Raw genomic sequence first — 13,732 nt, forward strand, 5'->3', positions numbered from 1 at the left:
GAAAATACCTATTGGGGAGCAATCAACAAATCTGTCAGTGGCACACCAGTCAATTCATAAACAAGCGCACACAATCACACACTCACACACGTTAGTGCACTAACTTACTCATCTCTGTGTCTGCTTTTCATCACCACCCACTCACTTTCCTCCATGTTTTTTGCTGGAACAGTTCTAATTAGCTGTGCTAGCCTGGGGTCAACCTCTGCTCCTCTGCGTGACAACACACACTCACTCACGCACACACACAATGTGTTTATGACAAGTAGCACGGATTTGTCTGTTTTACTCAGGCGAGTGCCATGAAAAGTATGTGTAGCATTGCGTTGCGTTTTGTATTTTTTCCTTGGTGCATATGCAAGCAGTACAGACGTGCACGTAGAGCCATATAAATATAATATGCGTGCGCGTGATTGTGGACCGCAGCCCCCCGGAGGTTGCGGCGGCAGCGGCATTAAGAGTGACACAGAAAAGCTGCATCGCAACACACAAACACACGCGCGTCCATAAAACGAGACAGGCACACACAAGTAGAGACAACCCTTTCAAAGTCCTGCAACGTTTTTACAAATTGATGAATTTTTCAGTTGCCTGTAAAAATCATCAGCGAGGAAAAAATTGTGTTTTCTGTGTGCTGCGACAGGCAAACCTCGGAGGAATTGCGAGGGAAGGATTGCGTTTTTGTAGCGACGACGAGTACGCGCATGACTAGACTTTTGCAGTGTTATGTATCTTTAAAGGAAAAGTGTGTATTATTTAACCACTAGATGCCGCTGTATTGTGTTGTGCAACCATAAAAAAAGCGGTTCAAAGCACAAGAGCGTCGAGCTCTAAGCATTGCAGGTTCCTTCTTTTGTACGTTATAACTTTGGGGCCCTTCACGGTGAATTTGTTTTCTCAGCACTGCTCGTACTATAGTCAAGTACAGTAATCCCTTGCTAATTTGCACTTCGGTTATCGCTGATTCACTGTTTTGTGGATATTGAATTGAATGGTCTTTTTTTTATGGATATCAACGTGGATATCAACTTGTTCTGAGCAGATAGCACACAGCAAATCTTATGATGGGAGCGAGTTAGGGAGAACTTGTGTCGGGTCGGTGTGACTGTGTGTGTGCGCGACTGTGATAGGCTGGTGTATACTGCCAGTCAAACAACAGGACGGGCGCAGTAGTCAATGTGTCCACCAATGCCAATCCCGGCGACAGCGAGCTTTTAGCGGCTTGATATATTGAAAAGAAATTCATCAATTAGATCGGATCTCATGGATTTTCCTCATGCATTGTGTTCTGCACTATGATTGGCTAAACAGCCTGAAAGCGAATAAGTACAGTACTGGTAAAAATAAATAGAATATATTTTTACAGGTACAGTACAGTTCGCTGTCATTTTTCACAGCAGTTGCATTCCAAAAAACAGGCTCAAGCATTTATTTGACAAATAAATGTACTGCTAAATCATCATTTTAATAATCTTGCTGCATGTATTGCACTAAGGTGCAAAAATGAATGAATGAATGAATGAAAAACTTTATTTCGAACATAAAAATAAAAACAGGACAAAAACAATGACTCAACAACAAAATAATGTTACAAAACATGTTCGAAAAGGGCTAGGTAGTGAGAAGCAGATGCTTATTTTCCCAAATAACCAGTTTCTAAATGGTATACACTGGGATCTCCTCAACATTTTTCCATCCCAGCCGATGAGAATGCCTGTTATGTGTTGGCAGAGAGCAGCCTATTTTGCGGGGTAAACTGCTAGGAATGTAGAATGATCTGTTGCTGTTTCGCAGAGCCTGGAAAGACTTCCATGGGCTGGTGAATGATTTCAGGACACTACATTTTAACTGCATTTACCTTCCTTAAGGATACCCAAAATGTTGAAGGAGCCATAATATACCCCAACCCCAAAAATGTCCGGAGCCGCAAAAAACGAAAAGCTCTATAATGTATAAGCTTTTAACATATGCTGTTTTTATCTACAGTATATTATTGTAAAACATTAAACATGTGTCGGCAGCACGGCGGGGCAGTGGTTAGTGCGTGTGCAGCACAGTTCTGAGGTCATGAGATCGGACCTCCTGTGTGGAGTTTGCATGTTCTCCCTGTGCTTGCGTGGGTTTCCTCCGGGCACTTGTTTCCTCCTACATTCCAAAAACAAGCTTGACAGGTTAATTGGCCGGTCCAAATTGTCCCTAGGAGTGAATGAGCGAGCTAATTGTCTGTCCCTGTGTGCCCTGCGACTGGGTGGCAATCAGTTCAGGGTGTCCCCTGCCCACTGCCAGAAGACAGCTGAGATGGGCTCCAGCACCCCCACGACCCTACTGAGGATATGCGGTGCAGATAATGGATGGATAAACATGTGTCCTGTTTGTCCTCCTACAGAAACCATATTTTTTTTCGTAATTAAACATTTTGGAAAAGGACAAGAACAAGTTTAGAGAGTCCAGAAATTCGATTTGTTGTTGATAGAAAGTATCTTTTTCTATTTTTGGGTCCTTTTGTCGTTCCAGAACGTTTTGTCGACATGATGAATTTTAGATATATAATGTAGGTTTGTCAAGCTATTTTATGTACTCATATAACTCAGACCACGATGTTATTAACGCACAGGCAGACACAGGCAGAAATGGGGCAAGCCGACTGTTTAGCCAGTCAAAATGCAGTGCACAATGCACAATAAATAACTCTTATTGGTAAAACAAATCCTTGAGCCAGGTAAGATTTTTTTCTTTCGTTTTAACGTATTATAGGTTTTTGGATTATCTGATCTCCTAGCTCTCCCCTATCAAGGGTTCATTATGAAATGTAACCCCTGTATTAAACGAGAGTTCACTGTATGTGGTATTTGTATTTCCCCATTCCACATTTAATTTTTTATTCACGTTTCAATAGAAGCTTTCTAATTCAGTTTTCAAGCAATTGGTTAAAGTCCATTCTTTTCAAATGCGAAGCACAATTAATGGTATGTTTGGTGATTGTGGAAAACCCCCCAGAAAATATATTATCTTGAATGAACTAAACATCCCCATTCTTTTTTTTTTTTTTTAATTAAATATTTTTAGCATTGATGGAAGTTTGAAAACAAAAAGATGAAACCATATAGCTAGACAAAACACAGCACAAGTGCAACATATTATGAAAAGAGGAAAGCCATTAAAATATTCATCTGAATATTCATGAGGGGGAGATGCGAGCCTTGGGGTATGGATGCAGCGCTGCGGAATTAGCTAGGGAACACCATTGATTCAAACTACGCATGCTGGAATCTGAAAGAAGCTCACTGAGGGCGGCTGGGATCTTATCAATAAACTCACGCAACACGTCCAAAAAAGGAAATTAGCACACCAGCATTAGCATAAAGGAGGGGAGCAAGGGTAAGGGTCAGGGGCCAGCCTGCGGCCAATTCTCGGCCTCAATTGGACACCCCCCAGACAACAGAACACACTTGACAAAATGTCACATTTTACATATTATTACAGCAAATGAGGAGGACAAAGATCAACAAGAGAAAATAGAAAAATTAAGATATGAAAACATGAATGGAAAATATGTGAAAAAAATAAGTAAATTATAGTTCGTTTGTATTTGATTTTAGTTAAAATAATTTCTATAATTAAAATCCATCTGTTTTCTGCACCGCTTATCCCCACAAGGGCCACGGGGGTGCAGGAGCCTATCCCAGCCATGTTTGGACAATGGGCAGCGGACACCCAGAACTCCTTGCCAGCAAGTTGCAGGGCAAAGAAACAGACAACTAACTAACTAACTAACTATTTAACTAATTAACTAGCTAGCTAGCTTGCTTGCTTACTCACTCACTCACTCACTCACTCACTCACTCTTTATCACAATTTGGACCGGACAATTAACCTGAAGTGCATGTTTTTGGAATGTGGGAGGAAACCATAGTGCCCGGAGGAAGCCCACGCAAGCACGGGGAGAACATGCAAACTTCTCAGGGGAAGGCCGCGGTAGCTGTAATTTATCCCTGGACCTCTGCATCTGCCCGCTAACCATCCAGCCGCTGTGCAGCATAACCAATACAAAATAAATCTAACAAAAATTATAATTTACAATAATCCCTCACTACTTGGGTTATAGCTGGTTCACTGCTTGCGAATTTTGAACTGAATCGTCTTTATTGTCATTGATATAAACGGACCGTGCATTGTGTTCTGCAGCAGACAGCATACAACAAATGCTATCACGGGGCCAGGTTGTATGTCTGTGTTTGTTGGGCTATTATTTTTGTAGCGATGATGAGCATCTCATCAGAGGCTGGATATAAACGTATGAATACGGTATATGCAAAAAAATAAGGATTTTTTTTTCCTCCTTTCTGTAAGGGCCGGACCAATTTACCGATGGCTCTGTACCGGTCCGCAGCCTGGTGGTTGCCGACCACTGCGATAGAGAACAGAAAGGGGTGAGTGGGGGTTAGGAAATGACAGGCAGTAGAAAAAAATAAGGTGGGGGGTGGGGCGTTATTCGTCATTGCCTTCGATTTCATCAACTGTCAAGCGTGACCTTTGAGGAACCACTTTGTGTTCGACAAGGGAGCGCTTAACATTCCCGCCGCCTCATTGTTTGTTTGCTCGACCCAAATTAAACTACCCCGTCAAACATACAATCTGGACCCTCACAATAACTCCACCTACACAACCAGATACACGTCTCTCTTGACATTAGATCCCTTACGTATTGCCTCCGTCGGTTCATATAATCAGCCAAGTAGTTGCTGCGTTTGATAAATTACTAAACTCTTTATTATCATTATTGGAATTTCGATTTTTGCAAGAGTCACAAACGCATCATCCTAGATTTCTAACCAGTGTTTTTCCGTTTTGACAGAGGTAGAAAATGCAGATGAAAGTAAATTCAATGTAAAAACATGGCTCATGTACTTTCTGAGGCTCAGCTGTAATTGGTCGTTCTCTAAGCGCTGAGGGACTAGTCTTATCTTTAGTGAACCCTTATATATTGCTGGGGGTACATTTCTAAAAGAACCCGTGATACGCAAAATCCGTGACGTTCTACAATAATTATACAATCAAATAGTATATTAGACATTCAAACCAAAGATAAAACCCCAAAAAGTAAGAAAAGGCCTGCTTGTAATGGAAACCAAACACCAACCCAAACCCGCAAAATGATGAAAAAAGAAGAGTTTATTCGAGCGCGTTTGAAAAATGCACGTATTCACGCGCGCATCAAGAATGAGCTTATTACCAGTGTAATCATGACTTTAAACCAGGAGATGACAGTAGAGAGTTAGAAAATTCTGAATTCTGTAGAGCTCCCATAAAATGTTAAGCATTCATTTTTTTATTAATAACTCACAGGCCTGCACAACTTATTTGCACATTTTCAGACCTGTGTTGCAATTTTGACGCAATTTTTGATTTTAAAAGAAAAGAACATTTTCTGTGCTAAGTTCTTTTTTGGGAGTACTCAACCCCTCCTGTTATGTCTGGGTCAAAACGACCTGCCACTGTGTTGTAAAATATCCAGAAAAGTCCTTTGAATTTTATTCTATTTACTTTCAAATGTTATGACTTTCCCTAGATTGGTCCCAACAGTTGGAAAATGAAATGTTGGTTTTATTCACATTTTCATGTAAGTTGTATAAAAAATACTTCAGTGGTTCATAAAATGATGACAACATGAGGTTTAATCATATTGACTTGTTTTGTTAAGAGAACAGCCCATTCTTCTGGGGAGCCTTGTTAGGGTTTCTGCTCGAACCGCAGTGTCTTGCGATTACACAATCGCACTGTCACATCGCAATATCGATTAGTTAATCGTGCAGCCCTAATACCTACTTTCTTCAACAATGTCACAGTTGACAAGTTAAAAATCCATTTTATCATTTTTAATCCAATTAACGATAAATCATGCACAATATTTGTTAACTTTTTTTTCTATTTAACTTCTTGTAAGAACTTTATAACCCAAAACGCAGTTTTCACTAATGACATTTGTTCACTTCAGATCTCAGTCTTGGCATTAGATGAGACAAAAGCGTTGTGGACCATTTATGGACGCATGAGGAAAAGTGTGAAATAAAAAATTGATGTTTTATAATTGGGCAGCGCCCCCCCCCCCCCCCCCCCCAAGTGCCCCCGCAAACCCCTAATTCATTTTGGAGCTGTGTTTTTGTCTTCCCGTCACAAATGCACTTGTCTGCGTTTTGGCAAGAGAGACAAATTGGAGCGCTTTTCTCCACTCCACAACTCCTCTTCCCTCTTGCCTTTCAATCCTCCCTCATTCATCTCTCGCCACGCACTGCAAATCCAAAAGTTGTGTCACCATGGCAACAGCTACCATCAGAAAAAAATACCACATTGCCCCTGGTAGTTAAAAATAAAAAATAAAACACCGACAAATTTGGTTGCAGATTGTCAAATGCCGAGAGGAGAAGGAAAAGGAAGACTAACATGACAATGAGACAGGAAAGCCACAAACGGCCGGGATCGGGAAGAAAGGAGGAAAGGAATAGAGAGGACAAAGAGAGGCAAACAGGTAGCGGGCAGGCCAAGAGACAAATTGCCATGGTAACAGGGACAAAGGAGAGATGAGGGAAGCATGCCGCTGTCATGGTAACGCAGGAATCAGAGTGAGGCCTAAACACATACCAGAGGGAAAACGAGAAAAAGAAAGCAGAAAAAAAAGGTCTTTCCTTAGATTGCAAACCAGTTCAGTGTTTTCACACAACAGATGGCTTTAATAAAACGACAACACGGGTTTGAAACCCTACTTTGAAACCATTATATCAAACCATTAAAAGAACTCTGCCACTGCCCAGCTTCCAATTTCTCAAGTACCATTAAACCTAAAAAAATCCAGTGTGAATCACGTAATGTTCAGAGCCACGAAGATATCTGTGATTTACAAGGCAATTTTTAATCATGCGTGTGCATTTTCTAAGACATGTGATTTTTAAAACTTAAGTAAATTGCGAATATATTTGTTTTCAAGATAATTCAATGGGTAAAAATGACTGTAATACGTAGCTTACATTTTCAGTTGCAAGAAGTTCTTTCCATTACAGTTGACTACTGGGAAACGCTACCTTAAATTTTTGCATGGCCCATAATAAATGTCCATAATTGATATATAATCCTTGCACTAATACACATTTCATACTGCTTTGTTTAGGTGTAGCATTCACCTTTCCTCTTGGGCGTGACCCGTATGGGGCAATGGCACTTCATAGGACAACGCCGTACAAACTAATGCCAGCTGCAGTTAATTATGGGGGAAGAAGAAATTCAATAGCAAAGTGAAGCCACCACAGAGCAGTGTCATCATCATTTTTAAGCATGCTTGTTGAGAAAAATGGCAACAATTGCAAGCATTTACAAGCACTTCAGCCAAAATTCAATAACTTTTCAATTCTTAAAAAGAGAACTGTACAGTTCAAGCATTTTTAAGTAATTCAAAAACCTGCTTATATCTTAATATAAAACTCAGATTCACTGATTTCTATTTTGGAACCTTAACCCTTCTTTTTATATGTAACACAGTAGTTCTTGCATGAAACCCAAATTTCCAGGTCTAAACAATGCTAAACAAACCTGAACCCTGCTTGGAAATTATTCCAAACTTTAAACCCTAATTGTAAATATTAACCTAACCCCCTTTTTGAAGCCCGGGATTAAAACTTTTCCACAAAACTCAAAATCTTACTGGTTTAACCTAAATTGTTTGTTTAAAAGCCCAAACTAATCTTACAACACTTATGGAAAACTAATATGAAACCTAAGGTACCCTCTTAAGAATTTTAATGTAGATTTGAAACCTTAATTTCAGACCGCTAATCAGATTTATTTCGCTATTAAAATACAATCTTTGCAGTATCCATTTTCACATCTTTAAGGATTCATTTGCAGAAAAAAATCCCCGGTTTGATGCACAGTGTGTCGACCCCGCGCCTCCCCACTGAACGTGTGCAACAAAAAGGAAGATTAGAGACGGTGTGCTCCGCGTTTCGTTTTCGAGATTGTGACGGCCGTGTGTGTGTGTGTGTGTGTGTGTGTGTGTGTGTGTGTGTGTGTGTGCAAGCGCATGAGACAATAACATAGAATTGAGATAAGCGCTCACTGGCAAAGCTTATCAGGAGCTGCTAATTAGTCCTCGGCAAACACGCGTGGCAATGTTGTGAGCTTGTGCCGAATTGTCCCGGGGCTGCCGGCTCAAAACGGGATCAAATTGAAGGAATTGGATGACGAACGTAGGCGTCAATTAGTAAGTCAATAGATGGATGAGAGTTGAAAGCGCAACCATGACTTAAAGGTCTTCCCAAATTCTTAAACATGCAAATTGAGAAGAAATGGTTCATGGTTTTGAAAGGTTCTAATTATTCATTGGGATAATGCACGATGTCTTTGTCAACTTGAGCTGTGACATCATCTGAGGAACACCAGCACCCTAAGCAAGCCAGTAGCCATTTTTTGTACGTGATATACTCGAAGAGGTTACGAGTGTTTTGAGTGTAGTTTTGGTAGTTTTTGTAGAGGATTCCTAAGCGTTGTGTCACAGGTGATATAACAAAGGCGAGCAGCCAAAAAGGTGCTGACCGGAATACAAACTACTGAAAGTGAGCAAAGGCCACAATTTTTCTCTCATTTATTGCCCAGCCTATCATGAGTTTTAATTCTAATTTTAGGGCACCCATAACTGCAAGATGGCCGACGATTATGTCAGCTTCCTTTAGAGGAGGTTCATGTTATGTCAAATATTTGTCATATGATAAGTCAAAAAGACACACTTGTTTGTGTATTATATTGCACTTCATAGTGGTAAATTTATTTAAATAGTTGAGGGAATGCAGTTTTACACCTGAACAAACTCACCACTCTATACAAACTCAAGCAGGAGCTATGAAAAAAATGGAATCCTTACCTTACATTTCACACTGGTTTGAAATAACTATAAATAAATAGAGAGGAGGGTTGATTATGGCCAACGCTGCGCTCGCGTAGCCCTCGTCATGCAACTGTCTTTTAACAAAATATAAGTTAAACACAACTATATAAACATTTACATCTTTTATATTTCTGTGTCTGCTGAAGTTACATTAATTTTTTTCAAGCGCTGACAGGGAAATTTAAAGGCCGTTCGTTATTTTGAAGACTTAAAAATCGGACCACAAACCACTACAGGTACATTCTTAAGACAAAGAAAAAGAAACAAAGAGCAATGACGAGTGGATGATTATAAAAAAAGGTCAGCAAAAGAGAAGATGGCCTGAACCCAAACCTAATGATTGATATTTTATGCCCAACCCTAACATTTAGGCTCAAAATCTTACCTCTAAGCATGGCCTCCTAAAACTGGGAGTATATCCGTTACAGCCCTCTGGCTTGCATTTATTTGAAAAAAACAACATTTAATAGAAATGACCTAGGGAATCGACGCATACATGTTTGACATACCGAAAATATTATGACTTGAAAACCGGCCTTAAAACCATACCTTATCAAAAATAATTTAGAATCTTTGATGAAATTGATTGTTCTATATTGCTCCATGTCTGTTCCCGTATTGTTCCTAAACACAACACACCATTCAAAGAAGACGTTCAGACCCCGGCCGCCATGTTACTCGTTCCCCCAAAAATCCTCCTTTCTCCACCGCCGGCGTCTTTAGCACCGCGCCGGGTCGTTAATGCGCGGCACGCTCATAACGAGTATATTTCCCTCCGCATAATTGCGGCGTGCGGCAGATGGCCGCCGGCTAACTGGCTGGCAGTTAGGCCTAATAGCTATTTGCTATCCATGTAAAACAGGCCAGCGCTTGGCTGGCCAGCAGCTATAGCTTAAAATAGACAGCTGTCCCGCGCTGGTGCACCCGAACACCGCGCCGTACCGTACGCACGCGCGTCTCATTATCCCGCCGTAAAAAAAAATCGGGAAGAAAAACGATTTCCCATTTTATGTCTGAGCGCACGCGGCGAAGAAAAAATGAATTTATGCCCGAGAAAATCTAATGGCCGTTCCTTGTGCAAAATAATTAGCCTGGCGAGCTCGAGTGCAGCAAACAGAAATGATTAATGAGCACGTGTCACATAAGTGCGCTTCAGAAAGAGACCAAGAGTGTTTACAAGGCGGAAGAGGACATTTTTTTTTTCACGACGCACTTTTATCTCCCGACTCACAGGGGGAAGAAGCGGCAGAGGGAAGGATATTCCTCGGCAAACAAGAAGACTAATTACTGGGGATTATGCGCCAGCGAGGGGAATAGTCGGGAACTCTTTGGGAAAAAAATCCTTTTGTTCCTTGACGCGCTGCTGCTAAGTTTGCGGATTTTTCTCCCGCTTTCAAGACAACAGAGCCATAACCATTCTGAAGCAGCAGAAAAGTTGGGGACAACTTTACAGACGGCTGGGCTAAAAATTGGCACTCTTTTATTTTTTTCCCCTATGTTCCAGCACTGAGCCTCTGTCTGGATAATGCTGGTCTAATTGTGACTCCAAGAGCCAAGAAGAAATCTGCAAGCTTGAGAGCGATCTCCAACTGGCCCCGGTGCAGTGGAATACCCTGCCTCCTCAGTGGAAGTTCTAAAATCTTGACTTAGGACACACTACTATTGTATAGCTTGTGATTGATGCTGACCTCATACTTTTCTTTTTCTGTCGTTTCCAGCAGCCTAGTTGGTGAAATGAGGGAGAAGGAAGTATAGGGATGAGTCGGCGAACCACCACCTTGACCTGAAGCATGTCATCATCTACATCGACCAGACGGCTGGCATGTCATGGATTTTTTTGGACAATGTTACAGATTTAATGTTTTGTGTATCGTTACCCAATCCAAGCTAATTAATGCTGCATTTATATTTGTTTTTGTTGATTCACATGCTATTCTATGCTTAGTTTTTTTTGTAAATTACGTGACATGTGCGTATCTATTACTTTTAAGTTGAACAAATAATGTTTTCCATTGGCAATTAAAACAAGTTTAACCTTTATTACTACTAAATGTGACTTAATTAAAAAACAAAAACTCTAGATAGGCTTATACTTGTTTTTGTTTATCTACATGCTATTCTACATTTTGTTTTCATAAATTGTGTAACATACATGGATGTAATACCTTTAAAACTAACATCTAATATTTTCAATAGAAAAATCAAAACAAACGTAACCTTTAATACTAACAAAATGTGAAGAAAGCAACAAAAATCGACATTGAAAAAACAACCCAAAAAACAACAGCTCAAATGAAAAAATAAAAACTGCTAGCTAAGATAATACCTGTTTTCTCCTCCATATGCTAGGCTACATCCTGTTTTGAGTGTATATTTTGACTAATTCTTTATGTAATAATAGTAATTGGAAATTAAATTAAACTGTTCATATAGTAGATTGATTTCATGATGAAATAAAAAAAGCCAAATTACAGATTTGTAAATTATACATATGTACAGATGCTAATTAATACTAAGCTACTTTATTGTTTATAGGATTAATCACACAAATTAGAACAATTTTTTTTTCTTTAAGAAAAAAAAGATGTTTTATCATTTGGCCCTCAATTCAAAAGGGATAAAAACACTTTGAATCAGTAAATAATGTTACAATAAATTATACAAAAAAGGGCCAGATTGAGTCCTGCGAATAAGCAAATATTTCTCTTTTGAGATAATGTCAAATCAAACAATCTTTAACTACAATACATCTTGTTAGTTTGTTAGTGGAAAAAAATGGCAATTCATTTGTTGGTTTGACTCGATTGGAGCCTGATTTCAAAGCAGTCAGTGTGGGATAAGTCTGCATTCTCTCTCCAACTCTATTCAACAATTTCCCGGAGAGGACCACAACTGAAGCCCTGGAGCAACATGAAGGCACAGAGAGCATTGGGGGTCATAACGTCACGTACCCCGTTTTTCTGATGATATTGCCGTACTGGCAGGATAAGAAGAGGAACTCAGAGATCTGGTCAATTGCCTGTACAAAGCATGCGATGGAAATCAGCACCAAAAAAATCTGAAAAAAAACCCAAGGTATCACCACAAACATCACCCTCAACCACCAAGAGCTTGAACTTCTTATCAAATTATAAAACCTTAGTTCTATCAGTTTAGAATTTATGTCAGAACCAGAAATCATAGCCAGGATAGCTCAACCTACAGCCGCACTTGCCAGACTGGAGAGACAAGAACATAGCAGTAAAATCAAAGAGCAGACTTGCGCTGGTTACTTCTATCTTCCTCTACACTTGCGAAACATGGATTCTCACCTCAAATTTGGAAAGGGAGATCAAGGTCATGGAATGCGATGCTACAGGAAACTTCTAGGCATCAGCTACTTAGCCCATGTGACAAACGAAACAGTGCGCAACACCATCAGAGGGCACATTGGACCCTACCAAGAACTGTTGTCAACTGTGCAAAGATAAAAACTAGAGTGGTAAGGTCATGTCAGAAGATCATCAGGACTGGCCAACATCATTCTCCAGGCCACAGTCCAGCGTGGCAGGAGGAGAGGAAGAACTGGGCCTACGACGTCAAGGAATGGACTGGTGCCAACTTTGCCACGACCCAAACACAGGCCAGGTACCGACGGCAGTAAAGAAAGCTGTCCAGAGTGCATCCTCAGTGGTGCCTCGACTATGCACACAGTCTAGGTCTACGTGCACCATGAACATGGTTTCACATCAGGTCCATTTCGTGCAATCCGAATGCAAGTTGTAGGCCACCTTTCTCCTCATTAGATGGACTCATAAGGAAATAATGGCTTCTTTGACGACTTAACGACAGGCGTCCGTCCTGGGCTTCCTGACACTTGCATGTTCTGACTAATTCATTACATTTTCAATTAACTCTCGCCAGTTTAATTAAATTTTAACTGCGCTATGTCTGTTATTTTAAACCCTCGTATTTTTTTCCCCTTTCAAACTTTCTTTATTTTCCCTTTCCTCTGTTGCCACGGTAACGCCGTCTCAATCTCAATCCCGCTGGTACACCCCCACTTTCCCCTCTTTTCTCCTTCAGCGGCCAGTTACTATGGAAACACAGTTATTTAAAAGAGGAACAAATTATCTTTTTTTTTTTTAGACAACCCACCTAGCCCCCTGTTCAACATCCTCTCACTTTCACTATACTGCATAGTAAGTGCTTTTTACACCTTGAAAGCCACCAGATGTTAGCTTGGTGACATTTGTTGGTCACATTGCTTTTACCTTTATTTACACTGTGGCGTAGTGTAAATGTCACTCTCAGAGTAGGGGTTAGTTGGTGGGGACAGGGAGGATGAATACTTGCAGAACTTGTGTTTGAAAGTAAAAGGGAACCACCATGGGCAATAAAATTACACATCTTCTACGTATTACTATGCATCATTTTGGTGGAGTGCATTGTTTGGGGTATGCTTAAAACATTTAAATTAAATATTGTCTCTATTGAGTATGTGTTAACAATATCTAAGTAAGTTTAAAGAGCCCTTATGCTTTATTTTCCACTGTGTCTATCTGCTCTTATCTTACTTTTAGCAGAGCCGTTTCGGGCGGATCAAATTTAGTATGATTTCCTGGCTTAAAATTGTTATTTATTATTGTTGTGTTAATTAGTATTCAGTCTTACAGTATGTAATCACGCTTAAAGGAGCTGTGAAAAATTTAAAACAGCATTTTACTTTTTTTGTGGCGGGTACCTGTAATAGCATAATGGCAAACAATTATGTCAACTCCCTCCCTTTACGTGAGGCAGATGCTTTGTAAAATAAATGCT

At 40.1% G+C, this 13,732-nt stretch overlaps 1 protein-coding gene and 1 long non-coding RNA gene across 4 annotated transcripts in view; one reads left to right on the forward strand and one right to left on the reverse strand.

Annotated features, from left to right (window-relative positions):
• Positions 1–13,732, reverse strand: part of kirrel1b (kirre like nephrin family adhesion molecule 1b) — a 98,330-nt gene that overhangs the window by 73,905 nt on the left and 10,693 nt on the right. The gene's annotated exons all lie outside the window — the stretch shown is intronic.
• On the forward strand, positions 9,715–10,966 carry LOC148374450 (uncharacterized). 2 transcript variants are annotated; one of them, XR_015852933.1, is made up of 3 exons: positions 9,715–10,366; positions 10,437–10,556; positions 10,651–10,966. It is a non-coding gene; the product is annotated as an uncharacterized LOC148374450 (long non-coding RNA). The 2 variants fall into 2 exon arrangements; XR_015852935.1 differs by having other exon boundaries at positions 10,654–10,966.

The sequence above is a fragment of the Urocampus carinirostris genome, chromosome 1, assembly GCF_059441175.1.
Source record: "Urocampus carinirostris isolate Australia breed hairy pipefish chromosome 1, RoL_Ucar_1.0, whole genome shotgun sequence".
Taxonomy (NCBI): Eukaryota; Metazoa; Chordata; class Actinopteri; order Syngnathiformes; family Syngnathidae; genus Urocampus; species Urocampus carinirostris.